The 19,932-nt window shown below is 32.6% G+C and overlaps 1 protein-coding gene across 1 annotated transcript in view; it reads left to right on the forward strand.

Annotated features, from left to right (window-relative positions):
- HDX (highly divergent homeobox) overlaps positions 1–19,932 on the forward strand; it is a 150,427-nt gene that overhangs the window by 50,205 nt on the left and 80,290 nt on the right. The gene's annotated exons all lie outside the window — the stretch shown is intronic.

Genomic DNA, 19,932 nt, shown 5'->3' on the forward strand with positions numbered 1-19,932 from the left:
GTAAGTAATCTTTCATTTAAAGCAGCAAATGGGTTTCCCCCTCTCTCGTTAGTAAGAATGTCATTGAGAAAGTTGTTATCATATTTGTAAAGTTGGCAAAACTGAACTTCAATAAGTTAATTAATCTCAAAGGACATATTTTGAGATTATAATATTTATATACACTAAAAAGGTAACCTTAAATAAAATGCAATAATCAGCATATTGTATAATCTTTGAGCAGATTTTTGTAGTTTAAAAAAAAATTTAAAGGTATTTCATAAAATATCATAATTTTTCTACATGTAATAAGCCCAGTTAATTTTATCATAGAATTGAATCATGATTGATATAAACATCTCAATCAAAGTTAAATAATTTGCATTACTATTTATTATTTGTGTATTTCAGTATTTAGAAGTGATGAGTAACTAATATTTTAACAACACTATTTTCTGGCTTTCTGCTACAACTGTTATGATTCTTAAAATATTAATATAACAGAATTTTATTAAAATTGTGTTTTCTCAAAGAAGCTCATTCAGTTGGTCTGTATAGGACCCATAAATCTGAATTTTGATATACAGGAGGCTTTGATGTAACTTTTCCTTAGAAGGGAAACTATTAAAGGATTTCAAAAGTAAAAAATAAAAGACATGAGTAGACTTTTAGAAAGATAGCTCAAGTTATTGTATGGTAGATAGCTTTGGAACAATGGAACAGAATTCAGAGTGCAGAAATAAGTTGTTATATTTATAGTCAATTGATGTTATACAAAGATGTTATGACAATCCATTGCAGAGGAGAAAGATAGTCTTTTCAACAAAGTATAGTGCATAAAATTTAAAAATGGATAAATTGGATCTCAACAAAATTCAAAATTTTAGCACTTCAAACGACACCATGAAGAAAATGAAAAGACAAGCAACAGCCTAGAAGGAAATACTTACAAATCACTTATCCATTAAAAGACTTGTATCCAGAATATACAAAAAACTCTCACAAAGACAATCTGATCATAAAATGGACAAAAGATATGAACAGATATTTCAACAAAGCAGATACATGAATTTTTTTAGTAAATACATGAGCAGATGCTCAAAATCATATGTCATTCAGGAAATGCCTATGAAAATCAAAATAAGGTCTTTCACACTCTCTACAATAACAAATATTGGCAAAGTTATGAAGATAAAGGAACAATCATACATTGATGGTGGTAATGTAAAATGGCACAGCCACTTTGGAAAACAGTTTGGTAATTTCTGAAAACGTCAAGCATAAACTACCATACAACCCAGCAATTCCACTCATCAGTATCTGCCAAAGAGAAACAAAAACACTTTTACATGTAGGATTGCATGCATATGTTCAGCAGTTGATATAAGAGCCTTAATTAATAGCCAAAATTGGAAACAACCTAAAAGCCCATCAACTTGTAAATGGATAGACAAAGTACAGTATATCCATACAATATAATACAACTCAGTAATAAAAAGGAATTAACTAGTGACACATGATGCATCATAGATGAACCTTAAAAAGATTATGCACTGGGCCTCCCTGGTGGCGCAGTGGTTAAGAGTCCGCCTGCCGATGCAGGGGATACGGGTTCGTGCCCCGGTCTGGGAGGATCCCATATGCCGCAGAGCGGCTGGGCCCGTGAGCCATGGCCGCTGGGCCTGCGCATCCGGAGCCTGTGCTCCGCAATGGGAGAGGCCACAACAGTGAGAGGCCCACATACTGCCAAAAAAAAAAAAAAAAAAAAAAGATTATGCACTGTGACAGAAGCTAGACACAAGAGACCACATATTATATGATTCTATTTATATGAAATGTCCAAAGACAAATACAAATTCATAGAGACAGGAAATAGATCAGTATTTGCCTGAGGTTGGAGATAGGAATATGCAACATCTGGAAATAGACATGAGAGATATATTACAGAGATTACAATGTTCTAAAACTGATATATGATGATGTTTTCACCACTAAGTGAAGTTACTAAAAATCATTGAACTGTATACTTTAACTCAAAATATTCAAAATTTTATTTAAACATGTAATTAATATAAAAATGGACACTTTTACATATTTTTACTGTACAAAATCTTTGAAATCATGTGTATTTTCCATTTGTAGTACATGTCAGTTTGAATGTTAAATTTTCATCATACAAACTTGATCTATATGTAAATTTCATAAGATTTACAGTTGAAAATCGATTTCTATTATGTAAACATAATACTGTAGTAAAGTTGTTTTTGTGAAGAGATACCATTAAGAGAATGAAAGACAAACCACAGATAGGGAGAAAATAATTACAAATGGTACAGCTGATAAGGGACGTGTGTCCAGGATAAAGAATTCTCAAAATTCAATAATAAGGGGACATGACATTTTTTTTCTTAGATTTTATATATATATGTGTGTGTGTGTGTGTGTGTGTGTGTGTGTGTGTGTGTGTGTGTGTTAGCATATGGTATTTGTCTTTCTCTTTCTCAATTACTTCACTCTGTATGACAGACTCTAGGTCCATTCACCTCACTACAAATAAGTCAATTTCATTTCTTTATATGGCTGAGTAATATTCCATTGTATATATGTACCACATCTTCTTTATCCATTCACCCAATGATGGACACTTAGGTTGCTTCCATGTCCTGGCTATTGTAAATAGAGCTGCAATGAACATTTTGGTACATGTCTCTTTTTGAATTATGGTTTTCTCAGGGTAAATGCCCAGTAGTGGGATTGCTGGGTCATATGGTAGTTCTATTTTTAGTTTTTTAAGGAACCTCCATACTGTTCTCATAGTGGCTGTACCAATTCATATTCCCACCAGCAGTGCAAGAGTGAGCCCTTTTCTCCACACTCTCTCCAGAATTTATTGTTTCTAGATTTTGTGATGATGGCCATTCTGACCGGTGTGAGATGATATCTCATTGTAGTTTTGATTTGCATTTCTCTATTGATTAATGACATTGAGCATTCTTTCATGTGTTCATTGGCAATCTGTATATCTTCTTTGGAGAAATGTCTATTTAGGTCTTCTGCCCATTTTTTTATTGGGTTGATGTTTTTTTGTTATTGAGCTGCGTGAGCTGCTTGTAAATTTTGGAGATTATTCCCTTGTCAGTTGCTTCATTGGCAAATATTTTCTCCCATTCTGATGGTTGTCTTTTGGTCTTGTTTATTGTTTCTTTTGCTGTACAAAAGCTTTTAAGTTTCATTAGATCCCATTTGTTTATTTTTCTTTTTATTTCCATTTCTCTAGGATGTGGGTCAAAAAAGATCTTGCTGTGATTTATGTCATAGAGTGTTCTACCTATGTTTTCCTCTAAGAGTTTGACAGTTTCTGGCCTTACATTTAGGTCTTTAATCCATTTTGAGCTTATCTTTGTGTATGGTGTTAGGGAGTATTCTAATCTGATACTTTTACATGTACCTGTCCAGTTTTCCCTGCAGCACTTATTGAAGAGGCTGTCCTTTCTCCACTGTACATTCCTGCCTCCTTTACCAAAGATAAGGTTACCATATGTGGGTGGGTTTATCTCTTGGCTTTGTATCCTGTTCCATTGATCTATTTTCTGTTTTTGTGCCAGTGCCATACTGTCTTGATTACTGTAGCTTTGTAGTATAGTCTGAAGTCAGGGAATATGATTCCTCCAGCTCCATTTTTCATTCTCAAGATTGCTTTGGCTATTCGGGGTCTTTTGTGTTTCCAAACAAATTGTGAATTTTTTCGTTCTACTTCTGTGAAAAATGCCAGTGAACCTAGGGGTAAGACGGGAATAAAGACACAGACCTACTTGAGAATGGACTTGGGGATATGGGGAGGGGGAAGGTTAAGCTGTGACAAAGTGAGAGAGTGGCATGGACATATATACAGTTCCAAACATAAAATAGATAGCTAGTGGGAAGCAGCCACATAGCACAGGGAGAGCAGCTCAGTGCTTTGTGACCACCTAAAGCAGTGAGATAGGGAGGGTGGGAGGGAAGGAGACACAAGAGGGAAGAGATATGGGAACATATGTATATGTATAACTGATTCACTTTGTTATAAAGCAGAAACTAATATACCATTGTAAAGCAATTATACTCCATTAAAGATGTAAAAATAATAATAATAATAATAATAATAATGGAACAGAACCCAATAAAAATTTGCAAAATATTTGAAAGACACTTCACCAAATAATATAGGAGATAGATAGCCAATAAGAGCATATAAAGGTGCTCAACAACATTAGTCATAAGGTAAATGTAAATTTAAACCACAACAGGACCTCCCAGTATAATAGCTAAAATTTTTTAATCATACCAAGTTTTGGTAAGGATGTGAAGGAGTCGAAAATATAATACTATAAAACTGACAATAAGAAATATTGGCAAAGATATGGAGATACAGGAACAATCAAACGTTGATGGTGGGAATGTGAAATGGTACAACCACTCTGGAAAGCAGTCTGGCAGTTTCTTAAAAAGCTAAACATACACCTACCCTATGATCCAGCTATTCTGATAAGTATTTACCCAAGAGGAGTGAAAGCACATATCCATACAAATATTTATACATGAATGTTTATAGCAGCTTTATTTATAATAGCCTAAAATTAGAAACAAACTAAATGTTCATTAACAGGTGAATGGATAAACAAATTGTTTTTGTTCATATAGGGTAATACTACTCAACAATAAAAAAAATGAACTATTGATGTACACATCAACATGAATGAATCTCAAAATAATCAGCCTGAGTGAAAGAAACCAGATGAAAAAAAGAGTACATACTGTATGCTTCCATCTATATAAAATTATTGAAAATGCAAACAGGAAGCAGATCAGTGGTTGCATGGTAAGGTAAGAGGGCAAAAGGTACGGCAAATTGATTGAAATGGGGCATTAGGACACTTTTAAGGATGATGGGTATGTTCGTCAAAGATTGTTTCTTGAGCATATACACATATCAAACATCAAATTTTGCAATTTAAATATGTGTAATTTATTTTTTGTTAATTATACCTCAATAAAGCTTTAAAAAAACAGTTGTTATTAGGAAACCTAGGTGTTTGAATCTTCTTTTTCAACTAAAAATCTTATGAAATTTACATATAGATCAAGTTTTTATGATGAAAATTTAACATTCAAACTGACATGTACTATAAATGTAAAATACACATGATTTCAAAGATTTTATACAGTAAAAATGATATGTAAAAATCTCAATTTTTGTACTAATTACATGTTTAAATAAAGTTTTGAATATATTGAGTTAAAGTATATTATTAAAATGAATTTTACCATCAGTTTTTCATTTTTTTAATGTTGCTACTTGAAAATGTAAGCCTACGTATGTGTCTCATATGGTATTTCTATTGTACTACACAGATCCACAATGTGCCAGACATTGTGCTTGATCTTAGGGATACAATGGTGAGAAAAAGCAGATGTTTTCCCTGCTATCATGGACCTAATGACCCAGATTTAATAAGAAGAGAGGTATTCATGAAATAATTACATAATCAGATATAAAATGTCTTTGTGACAAACGCCCATGTTGGTCACTTTCTAGCTTCTTCTGGAAGCACACTTTATACACACAATGGAATATAACCATTGCCTCTGAAAACTCTCTCACCCACTTCCAAGGAATATTTTACCAGTGTCAATGTCCCTCAGTCAAACCCACTAAGAATAAACCAGTAGTTAAATAAGTTGTGTTTATTACTTGTTGCAACAAAGGAGAACACATACCATGGAGAACCATGACACATCACAGTAAGAAGATGTTAGAAATAACTAACTGGAGGATTTGGGCTTTGGTTGGGTGATTTAAGGGAGGGTAAAAGAAGTGAGGATTTGCTCTAGATTGGATGCCGTGAGAAAGTGGGAGCAATTCTGTGATAGGGTATTTTGGGTGTGGCATTGCAAACTTGGTTTTGTCTGTTGAGACAAAATTATGAAGAAACATTGTTTTGTTTCATCTTATCATAGTCTCTGAGTAATCTTGTTTTAGATTGTAGTCTGTGAAATTAAACAATGTGTTCAACAAGAGAACAAAATAGCCTGACTGTGAGTGTCAGGCCAGCATGTAATAATATTGTTGTCTAGCTCTGAACATCAGTTTAATTTTGGATGACTGTGGCCGCTTTTTTTTTCTATCTCACTAGTATTTATCTTGACATCATTATGCACACTGTGTTTAACATTCTATTCATATTACAGTATCTGTCCATGCACACCATACTGAAAAGTCATCTTTGTGAAACTGATTGTTAAATGGATGGTTAGTATCAGTAAGTGTCCAAGCAGGAAAACAGAAAACTCGCCAGAAGAATTTAATATGATAAATTGTTTAGACAGGTTTTAGAGGATTTTAAAAAGCAAAAAGGAAACTGTGAAGCAACAAGTGTGTTAAATTCAGGAAGGTAACTATCACTCCTTGGGCTAGGAAAACAAAGAGAAGGTTGTATTTTCAGAAACTACAAAATTAGAGGAGAGGTTTGCTGAGATGGGACTCATATCTGAGTTTGGTACACTGCCAGCTAATGCTGGTACCTCTGGGGGCACAATGAGGTTGATTCTGGTAGTGTAGAAAAGCAGGAACCAACTGCGACTTTTACCAGCAACCAATGTCAGGATGAAGGGTTGTCCCTTGGGTGATACTGATAGGAATAGGAAGCAAAACAGGAAGGACCATCTTCTCTTCTTCAGCCTTCCAGTCTCCTTCTACTGCTCTCTATTGTCAGAATCTCATTCAGAGACATTTGGTAAGCAGAAATATACTTTGCAGGGTCCCATCAAAAACATGGTATAGAAGAGTACATTTGGAACTGAGAAAATGTAGTGTAATTATCAATACAGAATAAATTAGGACTTTTCATTTGCTTTAGCTTTATGTATAACCAGACGGTATGCTTCTACTTGTGGAATCAAAGTAAGTCTATATAAATTAGGGAATTACTATAGAATTTTTAAAATCTAGTTAGTGTCTTTTTGACTTTTGAAAACTACAGATGGTTCTGATTGTTCTTATTATAACAAACTATTTATGTATGTTAATACTACTCATATTAGGTTGTGGCTCTTCAATAGTAAAAATAATACTAGCAAATGTATAGTATTTTATAGTTCAAAGGCATTTTACTTAGATTATCTCATTCTAATCCTTGCAAAAATGTAGAGAGGTAGATAGGGTAGGCGTTTCTATTTAAACTTTATAGAGGAAAAAGCTAAATTCAAGATGGTTAAGTTACTTGAAAAGACTCTATATCTAGTAAATGACTGATTGAATTTGGATTAGAACTCAAGTCTTTTATGAATTGTAGTTCCACTATCTTTAGTTTTTGCCTCATAGTAGTATCAGGAAAGGGGAAAAGCTGCTGTTTGTTTTCAGCAGAAGTCCTCAGCTTTTTGTTTTTCATTTTGTTTTGTTTTTGAGTAAGAATGCCTTTTTTTTAGATTTCTTTGGAGTCTCAACATGCCTGCAACAGGGTCTGACTAAAAGGAAAGTGGAAGGATGAATGTAGTTAATTATGTGTTTTAGTCAGTTTTGGAAAGATATGGAAGTATAACCTTTTAAGTAAGTAATTGCAAGTGGATTCTAATGGCAACTCTATTCTCTTCAGCCCCTGGAATGAAGGACAAGCCTGGAGAAAAGTCAGTAACATGAAGGTCCGTCCAGTCAGTATGTGTTTCCCAACCTTGCCTGGTCATAAGAATCATTGGAGTTTGTACATTGGGGTTAATGGTGACCTGTTAAAAATAAATGTCTGGATACTACCCAAGATATACTGAATCAGAAGCTCTAGAGGAAAACCTGGAAATAGTATTCTTAATAAATGGCCCAGTGATTCTTATGATGAGCCAAGGTTGTGAAACACTGTCCTGGTTCTAGTGGTTGGTGGTACACTGATCAGACTCCACTGTCTAACAATAACTGAGCCATATTGTGAAAATTAATTCCACCAAACTTTTTAAATGACTTTTTTTTCCCAAAAGGCTACAGTTAAATGAAGCTACATGATTTATTTTATTTTTATTTTTTGGGGGGGTGCTTGGTATACTTTCTTTTTTTTTATTAGTTTCTGCTTTATAACAAAGTGAATCAGTCATACATATACATCTGTTCCCACATCCCTTCTCTCATGCATCTCCCTCCTTCCCACCCTCCCCATCCCACCCCTCCAGGCGGTCACAAAGCACTGAGGTGATCTCCCTGTGCTCTGCGGCTGATTTATTTACAATTTCAATTAAATCCTCTCTAATTTTCTGTCACTTCTATCTATACACTGATATTTTCTTAAAATATATTCTCATATTGTAACTTTCAGCAGAAAGGAGAACTTAAAAAAATACAGATTGGTACTTAGTGATCAACTCACTTAGGTTAATTGCAATATATGTTACATTCTGCTAATAACGTAATTTCAGGATTTCTAAGAAATCCAGTGAAAGCATGAGAGCACCATGTTTTAAACATGTAATACAATTTAAAACCACCAAAAATGCAATGTGTTCCCCTTAGAGAAAAAAAGCAATAAGAGTCACATAAAATAATATTAAACTAAACCTTTGAAACTCAGTTTTACTCTCTTTAAAAAATAATGGGAATGGTGTCATCAAGATACTCTTTCCCCACATGACATCCCAATTCAACAGCAATACACAGTTCAGTTCCTTTTGTGAGAAATCAAGACACAAGTTAGAGGCTCCTGCACTCAGGGCAAGTATGAAACTAGCCACGTTAAACTGGTAAGAAAATTGTAGATAACTTCTCATCAAAATCCCCACCCCTGGCACAGAACCATACAATTGGGAGGAAACCCTCAGCTCACAACTTCTTCCTGAGTAGGGAAAGACATGCACCAAACATCCAATATACTAACTTTTCCAAGTGCTATCTGAAGAACTGGCTTCTATCTCACTTGTCTCAGAGTCCTGATGAGACACAGCATATACTAAACCTCTGGGAGCTACAGGAAAAAAGGAGAACCACACCCAAACTCATTTATAGGGGCTAGCATTACCATGATACCAAAGCCAGAAACACTATAAGAGGGACTTCTCTGGTGGTACAGTGGTTAGGAATCCGCCTGCCAATGCAGGGGACACGGGTTCAAGCCCTGGTCTGGGAAGATCCCACATGCTGTGGAGCAACTAAACCCATGCACCACAACTACTGAGCTTGCACTCTAGAGCCTGCAAGCCACAACTATTGAGCCCACATGCCACAACTACTGAAGCCTGTGTGCCTAGAGCCCATGCTCTGGAACAAGAGAAACCATCACAATTAGAAGCTCGTGCACAGAAATGAAGAGTAGTCCCCACTCGCTGCAACTAGAGAAAGTCCACACGCAGCAAGGAAGACCCAATGTGGCCAAAAATAAATAAATTAATTTATTAATTAAATTTTAAAAACTTAAAAAAACACTATAAGAAAACTACAAACCAATATTCCTGATGAATGTTGATGCAAAAATCCTTGAACATATACTAGAAAACTGAATTCAACAGCATGTTAAAAAGATCATACATCATGACGAAGTTGAATGTATCCCAAGGATGCAAGGGATTTCAACATGTGAAAATCAATTACTGTAATGCAATATATTAAAATAACATAGGATACTCACACGATCATCTCAGTAGATGCAGATGAATTTTTTGATAAAATTCAACATCATTTCATGATAAAAAACCCTCAGCAAACTAGGAATAGAAGGATAAGACCTCAATGATAAAGCTCATATATGAAGCTCATATATGAAGAGACAAAAAGTAACACCATACTCAATGGGGAAAAATGGAAAGCTTTCCTCTAAGATCAAGAACACGGCAAGGATGCTCACTCTCACCACTTCTATTCAACATAGTACTGGAAGTCCTAGCCAGAGCAATTAGGCAAGATGAAATAAAAGGCATCCAAATTGGAAAGGAAAAAGTAAAATGATCTCCCTTTGCAGATGACATGATCTTATACACAGAAAACCATAAATAACTCTACAAAAGACTCCGTTAAGACTAATGACTGAATTCAGTAAGGTTGCAGGATACAAAAATCTGTTGTGGTTCTATACATTAAGAATGAACTATCTGAAAAAGAAATTGGGGAAATAATCCCATTTGCAAAAAGAATAAAATACTTAGGAATAAACTTAACTAAGGAGGTAAAAGATGTACAGGCATGCCTCAGAAATATTTTGGGTTCGGTTCCAGATTACCACAATAAAGCAAATATTGCAATAAAGTGAGTCACACATTTTTTTTTGGTTTCCCAGTGCATATAAAAGTTATGTTTATACTATGCTGTAGTCTATTAAGTGTGCACTAGCATTATGTCTAAAAAAAAAAATGGACATAACTTAATTAAAAACACTTTATTGCTAAAAATAGCTAACCATCATCTGAGCCTTCAGTGAGTTGTAATCTTTTTGCAATAGTAACATCAAGGATTACTGATCACACTATATGAAATATAATAATAAGGAAGGAGTTTAAAATATTACGAGAATTACCAAAATGTGACACAGACTTGAAATGGGCAAATGCTGTTGGTAAAATGGCACTAATACACTTGCTTGATACAGGGTTTCTTCAAACTGTCTATTTTTAAAACAAGCAAACAAACAAAGAAACAAGTATCCACAAAGTGCAATAAAGTGAAGTGCAGTGAAACGAGATATGCCTGTACACTGAAAACTACAAAACATTAATGAAGAAATTAAAGACACAAACAAATGAAAAAACATCCTATGTTCATGGATTGGAAGACTTAATGTTAAAATGTCCATACTACCCAAAATAATCTACAGATTCAGTGCAATCCCTGTCAAAATGTCAATGGCACTTTTTACAGAAGTAGGAAAAAATATTCTAAAATTCATGTGGAACCACAAAGGACTCAGCCAAAACAGTGTTAAAAAGGACAGACTTGAAGGCTTTACACTTCCACTTTTCAAAATATATTACAAAGCTACATTTAGATCTCATCTTAAGTGTCCTTACAACAAGATAATAAAAATAATTGTAAAAAATAATGATAGAAACACTGTTGAGAAATGACCCTTTACATGCCTCTAAAATTTTTAATTTGAGTGTTTTTTTCTTACTTAGTTTCAAATGAAATAAATTTGTAAATCAATAGTTTAATTTGGTAAATAGGAAGGAAACCTTCTGAGTTAAAACCATAAATATAAACACTAAACTAAACTTGTAAAATGCTCATGAATGCATGATAGTAGTAAGAGAGTATTATTTAGTGGCCATATTTTTAGCCTACTTTGTTATTAATTTTGTTGTAATTGTCTCATATCTTGAACATGTAAAAATGAAGCTCTGTGACTTTTTAATAGCACCTATGTCTAGAGATATAACTGTATATAGATATTTTATACAGATATGTATTTATGTATGTAGTATATGTGTCTCACTATTCAGGGCACAGCTCAAATGTCACCTCTTTTGGGAGATGTTTTCCTTTATCACTCTATCTAAAAACTCCTCTCTAGCCCAAGTTGCTCTTTATCCTACTACTCTATTAAATTTTCTTCTTGCACAAAACATTAACCCAAAGTAGCACATTTATCTATTTGCTTGTGTGTGTGTGGTTTTTTTTCCACCACCAGATTTTAAACTCCATGAGAATATGAATCTTGTTTATCTTGGCCACAGTCTGTAGCTTAGTAATTATTTTTGTATGAGTTATATTTGTTGCAATAAGCCATCTGTCATATGCTGGACCTACACTGCTGACCAGATAGAATCAGAAATTTTTTAAGTTAGTCACCTAGGCAGGGGTCATTTAAATATTAAATTTACAAAGGTCACTTGAACATGGGATTCATGGATTCATGTATGCATGTGGTCTGTGGTTAATACTGTAGGCTTTTTAGATTTAAAACCATGTCCCACAACTTACTATTTGTGTAACCTTAAGCAAATTATTTAACCAATCTAGACATCAATTCCCAAATCTGTAAAAATCTAGATAATAGTATGTACCACTCACTGTTATTTTGAGGTTTAAATGAAATAAATTTGAAAGTGCTCAAAAATGGTGTATGTTGTAGTTGAATGTATTTTATAGGTTAACTAACTGTGGCTCTGGGATTAGAGTCCAGTTTATTAAAACGGATTATAGTTTATGTTTCAAACTAAGTTGGCACCAAGAGAAGAAAAAATATATTTTCCATATAGATTAATAGCATTCTCTAATACTTTTGTAAAAATATAAAGCCTGTCAGACCCTCAATCCATAGTTTCAAAATAAGAAAGCAATAGGACAATATCACAAATCAATCAGCCACTGCAGTGATCAGACTGAATCTCTGAAGAAGTCATAGTACATGTGTAACAATTAATCGTGGAATACAAATAAAAGTATAGTGGAAAGACATTTTTAATTCACATAATGTTACTCTTAAGAAGCATTTCTTCTTTTTTCCATATCTGTTTAAGTGGACCTTTTTAAAGTTACTAACGTGTACATAGACACATATTTAAAATGTGAAAACTATGTCAAAAAAGAAGATACTGGTCTGGTCTATCAGAGGTTGAAATTTTCTCATGTAAAATATTTAGAACTTTAAGGAAAATAAGTTGGACTCGTTGTGAATATTTATATTTTTAAAAGTTGAATGACCTTGGTCATCTAAATTTCTGAATGGGAATTAATTTTTTTCTAAAAAGAATAGATCATTGATAGATGGAGTTTTATATAAAATCTTATAATTCTTGTTTTGTAGCTCTTTTTCCTTTTAGAATATTGCTTATAAACAAAAATTTTAAACTAATTTTTTCCTTTCATATTTATGTAACATCAGTACAAGTAAAATCTCAATTCAATGATTATTATTCCATTAAAATTTTCATATAATATGTATGCAAAGATGGACTTTTTTACAAAACAAAACCCAGTGGAACAAGTGTACGCTTCATTCTCTGCCTATTTAATTACCCTTCTACATTGAGAAAATAAGTGATATGCCCTTTCAATGAAGGAAAAAATCTCCTGTCAAGTTATAGTTAATTCTCCTTATTCTTTCACTTCACACACCTCATCTTTCAACTTCTCACTCAAATCAAAGTAATTATTCAAGAAACTTGGAATATAAAGGTAGTTAAACATATAAATATTTACATGGTACCTCCTGCTTTCTCCTTTTCACCTATTTTTAAACAACTCTTTATATCTTGCTTCTTTAAACTGAGAATGCAATAGATTATAATTCATTTTAATAAAATTCCCATATTCATCCATTCATTCAATTATTCATTTAACAAATATTTTTATTTGAAGTTCCTACTCTGTTCCAGGAATTGATGTAAACGTTTGACATATATTAGGAACCATACAGACAAAGATCTTTGCCTTTGTGGAGCTCTCTTTGTAGTCAGGGGACATACACGGTAAACAAATAAAATAAGCAAATAAATTGTATGTCAGAAGGTTTTAAGTACTATGTAGAAAATAAAGGAAGAAGAGTAGGGATAATTGCAAGGGTTTAGGGGTGGGAGGGACAGACTGCAGTAGTGAATAGTCCTCATTGCAGTGAAATAATATTTACTGCAGTGTGTGTGCATGTTTATAATTGACTGTTCCATTACTCAAAAGGTATTTTGCTTTTGCAGTCTCAGCAACACTATTGTGGAATTTCTTTAGAGTTAACTGTTATGAAATGTAACGGTTTAAAAAATATAGTGTATTACTTATATATGAAATATTTGTCCATTATTTAATAATTATATACCAGTCTTTACTTTGATTTGGAATTCATAGTTTTATTCCTTTCCCTTGTGATATTTGAAATATGTTACCCCAGTTTGGTTTCTATAATCCTGTTTAGCATTTATATAGTTTCTTTCATGTCCCTCTTCTGTTGATGTGGCTACTGTGTCTCCTCATTGCCTGTGGAATCTAATAAAACTTATTCTAGCATTACAGCTCGCTATTTTCTGGTTCCACTTTGCCTGTTTAAATATATATTTTTCAGTGGAGGTTGTTGTCTCCTATTGTCACTTGAGAAAATCTATTGTGTTCTCTGGTATCCTCACCTACACTTCAACTTTCTCACTTCCTCTATTATCTCTCTCTAGTCAACTGTTACTCATGCCTCAAGCCTCAACTCACAATCCTCCCCAGTGACCACCTACTAGCTCTATTTCTTCTGAAATTCCATAGCACTTACTGTTTGTACCACACATTTCAATCTTTAATTCCACTTAGCCTTCAATTTCTGTTTGTTTATCCAGTCTTCCCAGCAAGCCTCTCTTCTATCACCTATAATACTTTAAAAAGTTCTGAGCCTTTACCTGTAAGCATGTTGAAATGAATAGGTAATGTATTACATTACAGTATTCTCTATCTGAGGACCTTAGATCTGCTATTTTGACTTAATTGATCAGTCAGTTACTGGACAATAATCAATTTGATGATTTTTCAAAAACTGTGATTGTTTCTAAAGTTGTTGACTCATACCATTGCTTAAATATACTATAGTTGTGACACAGCTATGGTATTGGGAAAATAGTAGGAATTGTATGTAATAAGAATCACAGGAGCTATGTATATTTTTAACAACACAAAGGTGTGTACTTTAAAGAAGTATCATTATAATTCAGATAATTTTTATGGTCTAAGAAACAACTAGATTAATCCATTTTTTTTTGTTCAGGAATTAGATGGTCAGAACAGTTACTTGCCAGTTAATTAAGGTAGGCTCTCTTTATAAAGAGTTAGCCAAAAAATAAGAATTATGAATTTTTAAAAATAAGATTACCAGTCTGATTTATTCAGAGATACTTTAGTTTTTTTAATAAAACACTTTTTATTTGTTTATTTATTTATTTATGGCTGTGTTGACTCTTCATTGCTGTCCACGAGGCTTCAGTAGTTATGGCTCATGGGATCTAGAACACAGGCTCAGTAGTTGTGGCACATGGGCTTAGTTGCTCCGTGGCACTTGGGATCTTCCAGAACCATGGCACGAACCCGAGCCCCCAGCATTGGCAGGCGGATTCTTAACCACTGCACCACCAGGGAATTCCCCAGAGATACTTTAAAGTATCACAGTGTCTTTTCCTTTCTGTCTTTTCCCTATTCTAAATTAATGTGTACTCTTTTTTTTTTCTGACAGTATTAAGTGTGAACCGGGTAAAACACATCCATCTTCTGTTGAGTGGGTGCCATATAAAACTTCTGTGAGACTTTAATATATCATGTTTTCATGATAAACATTTTAAACTACTTACCTACATATATATTGGTTTGTTTCTTAATTGTAATAGAGTTTAAATTTAAAGAGCTCAACTTAAAGACATTGTGTATGTCTGTTGAAGGACATTCATTATCTGGCTGTATATACCAAAAAACTTGTTACTTAAGAAGTTGGTTACTAAGCCTATACTTTGTGTTTTACTGTTGAGCTATTAGATAACTCAAATTTCTGCATTTAGTGTCAAATCTGTTGCAATATATCCAAATTAGTGAAAACTAATGTCCGTACTAAATCTGATTTTGGTCTTACTTAGAACTAGAAATTTCTTTTGGGCACTGATTCCTCTTTGTTGTTTGTTACTATGGAGTAGGGACCTGGATTTTCTTCTGGTGGTGCTATAGCTCCCAAATGATAATTCTGCAATATATTCTTCTGGATTTTTTAGTTTTATTTTTGTTTATTTTTCAGTTTTGTTTTCAAATTGGCTGTCTCAATGTTAGCAAAATAAATTTCAGCTTTTTAGTTTTATTGAGGTATAATTGTCATACAGCACTGTTATAAGTTTGAAGTGTGCAGCATGATTTGACTTATATATATTGTGAAATGATTACCACAGTAAGTTTAGTCAATATCCATCATCTTATATAGATACAAAAAAAAGAAAATAAATTTTTTTCTTGTGGTGACAACTCTTAGGATCTACTCTCTTAACAACTTTCAAATATACTATATAGCAGTGTTAACTATAGTCATCAGGTTGTACATTACTTTCCAATACTTATTTATCTTATATTTGGAAGTTTGTACCTTTTGACAACCTTCGTCCATGTACCCCACCCCTTTTTTAGTGTTACATAAAGTGCAAAGGACATTCTATTTAACCCTTATTTTATCTATCAGTGTTTCTTAATTTGCTTATTTAGATTACAATTGCTTGATGTTTCAGAGTCAAATTTACTGGAAAGCTTGACCAGAGTCTAGCATTTTCTGTATGCAAGTAGCAAATAGTTCATTCTAAGGTGATTGATAAAATGAGTTAGTTACTTTGATTTATCCCAAAGTCATATTGGAGCAAATAGTTCCAGAATTTTTAGAATATTTTCTAAGCAAGCATACATTTTATCATAAACACATGTTTAAGCTCAAATATAAAATTATAATTTTAAAGGTTATTTGGTGAAAAAATTCACACAAATATGACTTTGCAAAGTACCAGTGTCTTTTGTGTGAAAATTCCATGTGATTTTCAATTGTATGTTTTAAGTTAAAAGTTATACATCCATTAGAATGGCTAAATTCAAAATGCTAAGATAGCAATTTCTGATGAGGAGCAACAGAAACTCTCATTTATTGATGGTAGGAATGTAAAATAGTACAACCACTTTGGAAGACAGTCTGCCAGTTTATTTCAAAGCTAAACATAGTCTTACAATATGATCCATCAATCACGCTCTTAGGTATTTACCCAACTGATGTGAAATTTTACTTCTACCCAAATCCTTAATGCAAATGCTTATAGCAGCTTTATTCATACTCACAAAAACCTGGAAGCAACAAAGATGTCCTTCAATAAGCAAAGGGGTAAACAAACTGGTACACTGAATAGAATTGGAATACCATTCAGTGATAATAAGGAATGATCAATGAAGTCATGAAAAGACATTGATGAGTATTAAACATATATTGCTAAAAGAAGCAGCCAATTTGAAAAGGCTTTACACTGTATGATTCCATTTCCCATTCCTCAGAAGGCTATAGAGATATGCATAATGCCTGCATTGTATTGCACAATATTTCAGCCTTTCAAGTTAAATTCATTGAAGAGTAGTTCTCAAGTTCTACATTTATCTGCTTTAATCAGTAACACTTATCCACATTATAGATTTAAGTCTTGTTATGAGACAAGTCTCCATTTGAATACTTTATTGTTAAGCATGATAAAGTTATGAATTTCTTCTGACTACCTCTCTAAAGTATTTTCCTATTCAAGAAGATGTTTGTATGAAAAATAATTAAGCCAATCCTTTTATTCTTTTACTTACAATTTAATTACAATGGATTACAAAAGTTGCCACAAATTAAAATCTCCTGGTTACTTGCATAAATCCTCCTTTTGTACACTGGTTAACAATAGATGAATACTGATACTTATTTATCTTGGATAATTTTGAAATTGTCCAGCCTGGACTGGGGAATTGCTAGAGATCTCTTTCTCTGCGGTTCTATGACCCACATGCCCCTTAATTATGCTCTTAAATCTATGCGAAGCATTATACAAAGAAAAACTAAGTCTTTCAATCTGTGCCCTCTAGTAGCTTATAGTTAAAAGCTAAGCAAATTTTTGGAATATAATAAAAAATATTATACCATTACAAGTACAGCACAACAGAGGCTACTAAGCTACAACATTGGAACAGGAATTAAATTTTTAAAAGTTTTTCTCTATAACTTTATTTAACATAGAACAGAGTAAAACTGGTTATGAATTATTGCCTTAATGACATTTATTTTTTATTTTATTTTTCCCAGTTTGATTGAGACATAATTGGCGTATAACATTGCATTCATCCAAGCATAATACGTACATGTTGAAGCATATGTACAGCATAATGATTTGATATGTATATAGCATGAAATTTTAACCACAGTAAGTTTAGTTAACATCAATCACAGGTTAACAATTTACTGGAAAAAATAGAAATTTTTATTACACTTACCAACAACAGATTATTTTAAGACTCCATAGGACTGTATGTTTTAGAACTAGATGCATGTGTGAATAGAGATTGGGATGGTTGATGCTTCTAGGTACACAATGTAATATTAACAAAATAATAACAACAGTAACAGGTAAATGCAGCCAAACATATGGTCTTGATGACTTTTAACATTTTTAGTACTTATTACTGAAGTTAACAGTGAAAACTGCATATAATGCATATTAATATAAAATTACAGTAGACTTGAAATAAGTTTTTTTCAATTTTACCACAAAAAGCAATAAGCTAATGTACATTCTTTTGGAAGTTGTTTTTAGATCTGGATTGGGTGCAGATTTCTCTATTTATGGTTTATGTTATCATGTATGAAATCAGGTTTCAAAATTCATGTGCGATATTATAAAATCACTTAAGAAAAGTCTCTTCTCCCTTTGGGTGACTTAATTTCAATCATCTGTAAACATTCATGTTAATTCTAAACATTTGCTAGTGTAAGTTTGCATTCCCAAAAGCTTTTCTTCCTGTATTGGTGATGGCATCATTCTACAGATAGATTAAGAAGGGCCAGAATTGAGAAGAAAGCTATCTTGGTATCTTATATATACCACTTTTGAAATTTATATAATTGTTCATATTTTCAAAATGGGCACAACTTAATTTGGTTATCAAAACTATTTTAAGAATTACTTTTCTTTTTTTAAGATAAAGTTTCTAAGTGATTAAAATGCACTTTGTAATTTGGATTTTTAATATATATGCTATTTAGCTATCATGTTCAAAGTGTCAAGGTTCAGAAACTAAATATTTTTGCTTAGCCACATTACCTACTAGATTCTGGTGTTTCTAAACATGGATCGAAGCCCATTTAAAAGCAAGGTTTTCTAAACATATGGTTATTAAAGGGGATTGTAGAGGGCAGTGGGAGGGCACGGGGAGAGAAATAAATTAGGAGTTTTGAATTAATATATACACACTACCATATATAAAATAGAAAATCAACAATGACCTACTGTAACTCTACTCAGGGAACTCTAATCAACATTCTGTAATAACCTAAATGGGAAACTAATTAGAAAAATAATAGATATATGTATATGTATAACTGAATCACTTTGCTGTACACCTGAAGCTAACAAAAAATTGTAAATGAAATATACTCTAATATAAAATAAAAATTTAAAAATAATAAAGATAATAAAAACAAAAAATAGATAAAAACAATGACCTAATATATAGGACAGGGAACTATATTTAATATATTATAATAACCTATAATGGAAAATAATCTGAAAAATTATATATATATATAACTGAATCATTTTGCTGTACACCTGAAACTTACACAACACTGTAAAGTAACTATGCTTCAATTTCAAAAAAATGTTTAAAAATATATATAGTCTTTAACTTGCTATAAATTGATTTCAACTTCATGTAAAAAATAGACAAATAAATTTAAAAAAACAATAAATGTTTTCAATAAATAATGCACCAGTCAAATGAATTTGGATTTTTAATCTATTGTGCCAGTCTTCAGAATAGCTCTGTTCTTCATTCTTTCACACTTGAGTAGGTTAGAGACATCCTGGCTGGTAAGACATAGTTTTCCCTTAAATTAGGCCTTATTCTTTAGAAAATGCTTATGGATTTGTTTTTGTTTTGTTTTAATCTGTTTTCAAAACATCAGCCTTTATGAATAAGTTATTTTTATATAGCATACTTTAAGGCAAGAAAAGTAGGTCTAAGTTTGGGCAATTTAATGACATTATATTAATGCTGTCATTTAAAGGTATAAATATTTTAAATACAGTTGTAAAAGTAATTATGGACTTTTTTCTTTCACCTGAGGGTTTTAGTATAGTAGTGTGGGTGGCAGGATAATTTCCTGCTATATAGATATTTTATTAAATTAAACTGTCTTGTCTCTCACATGCTGCAAATGAAACATCTTAATTTTTTATGATTATATTTGTTTTATACTCATTGCAAAAGCTTTCCCATTCTCAGGTAAG

Source organism: Mesoplodon densirostris, chromosome X (genome assembly GCF_025265405.1).
Source record: "Mesoplodon densirostris isolate mMesDen1 chromosome X, mMesDen1 primary haplotype, whole genome shotgun sequence".
In the NCBI taxonomy this organism is placed as follows: Eukaryota; Metazoa; Chordata; class Mammalia; order Artiodactyla; family Ziphiidae; genus Mesoplodon; species Mesoplodon densirostris.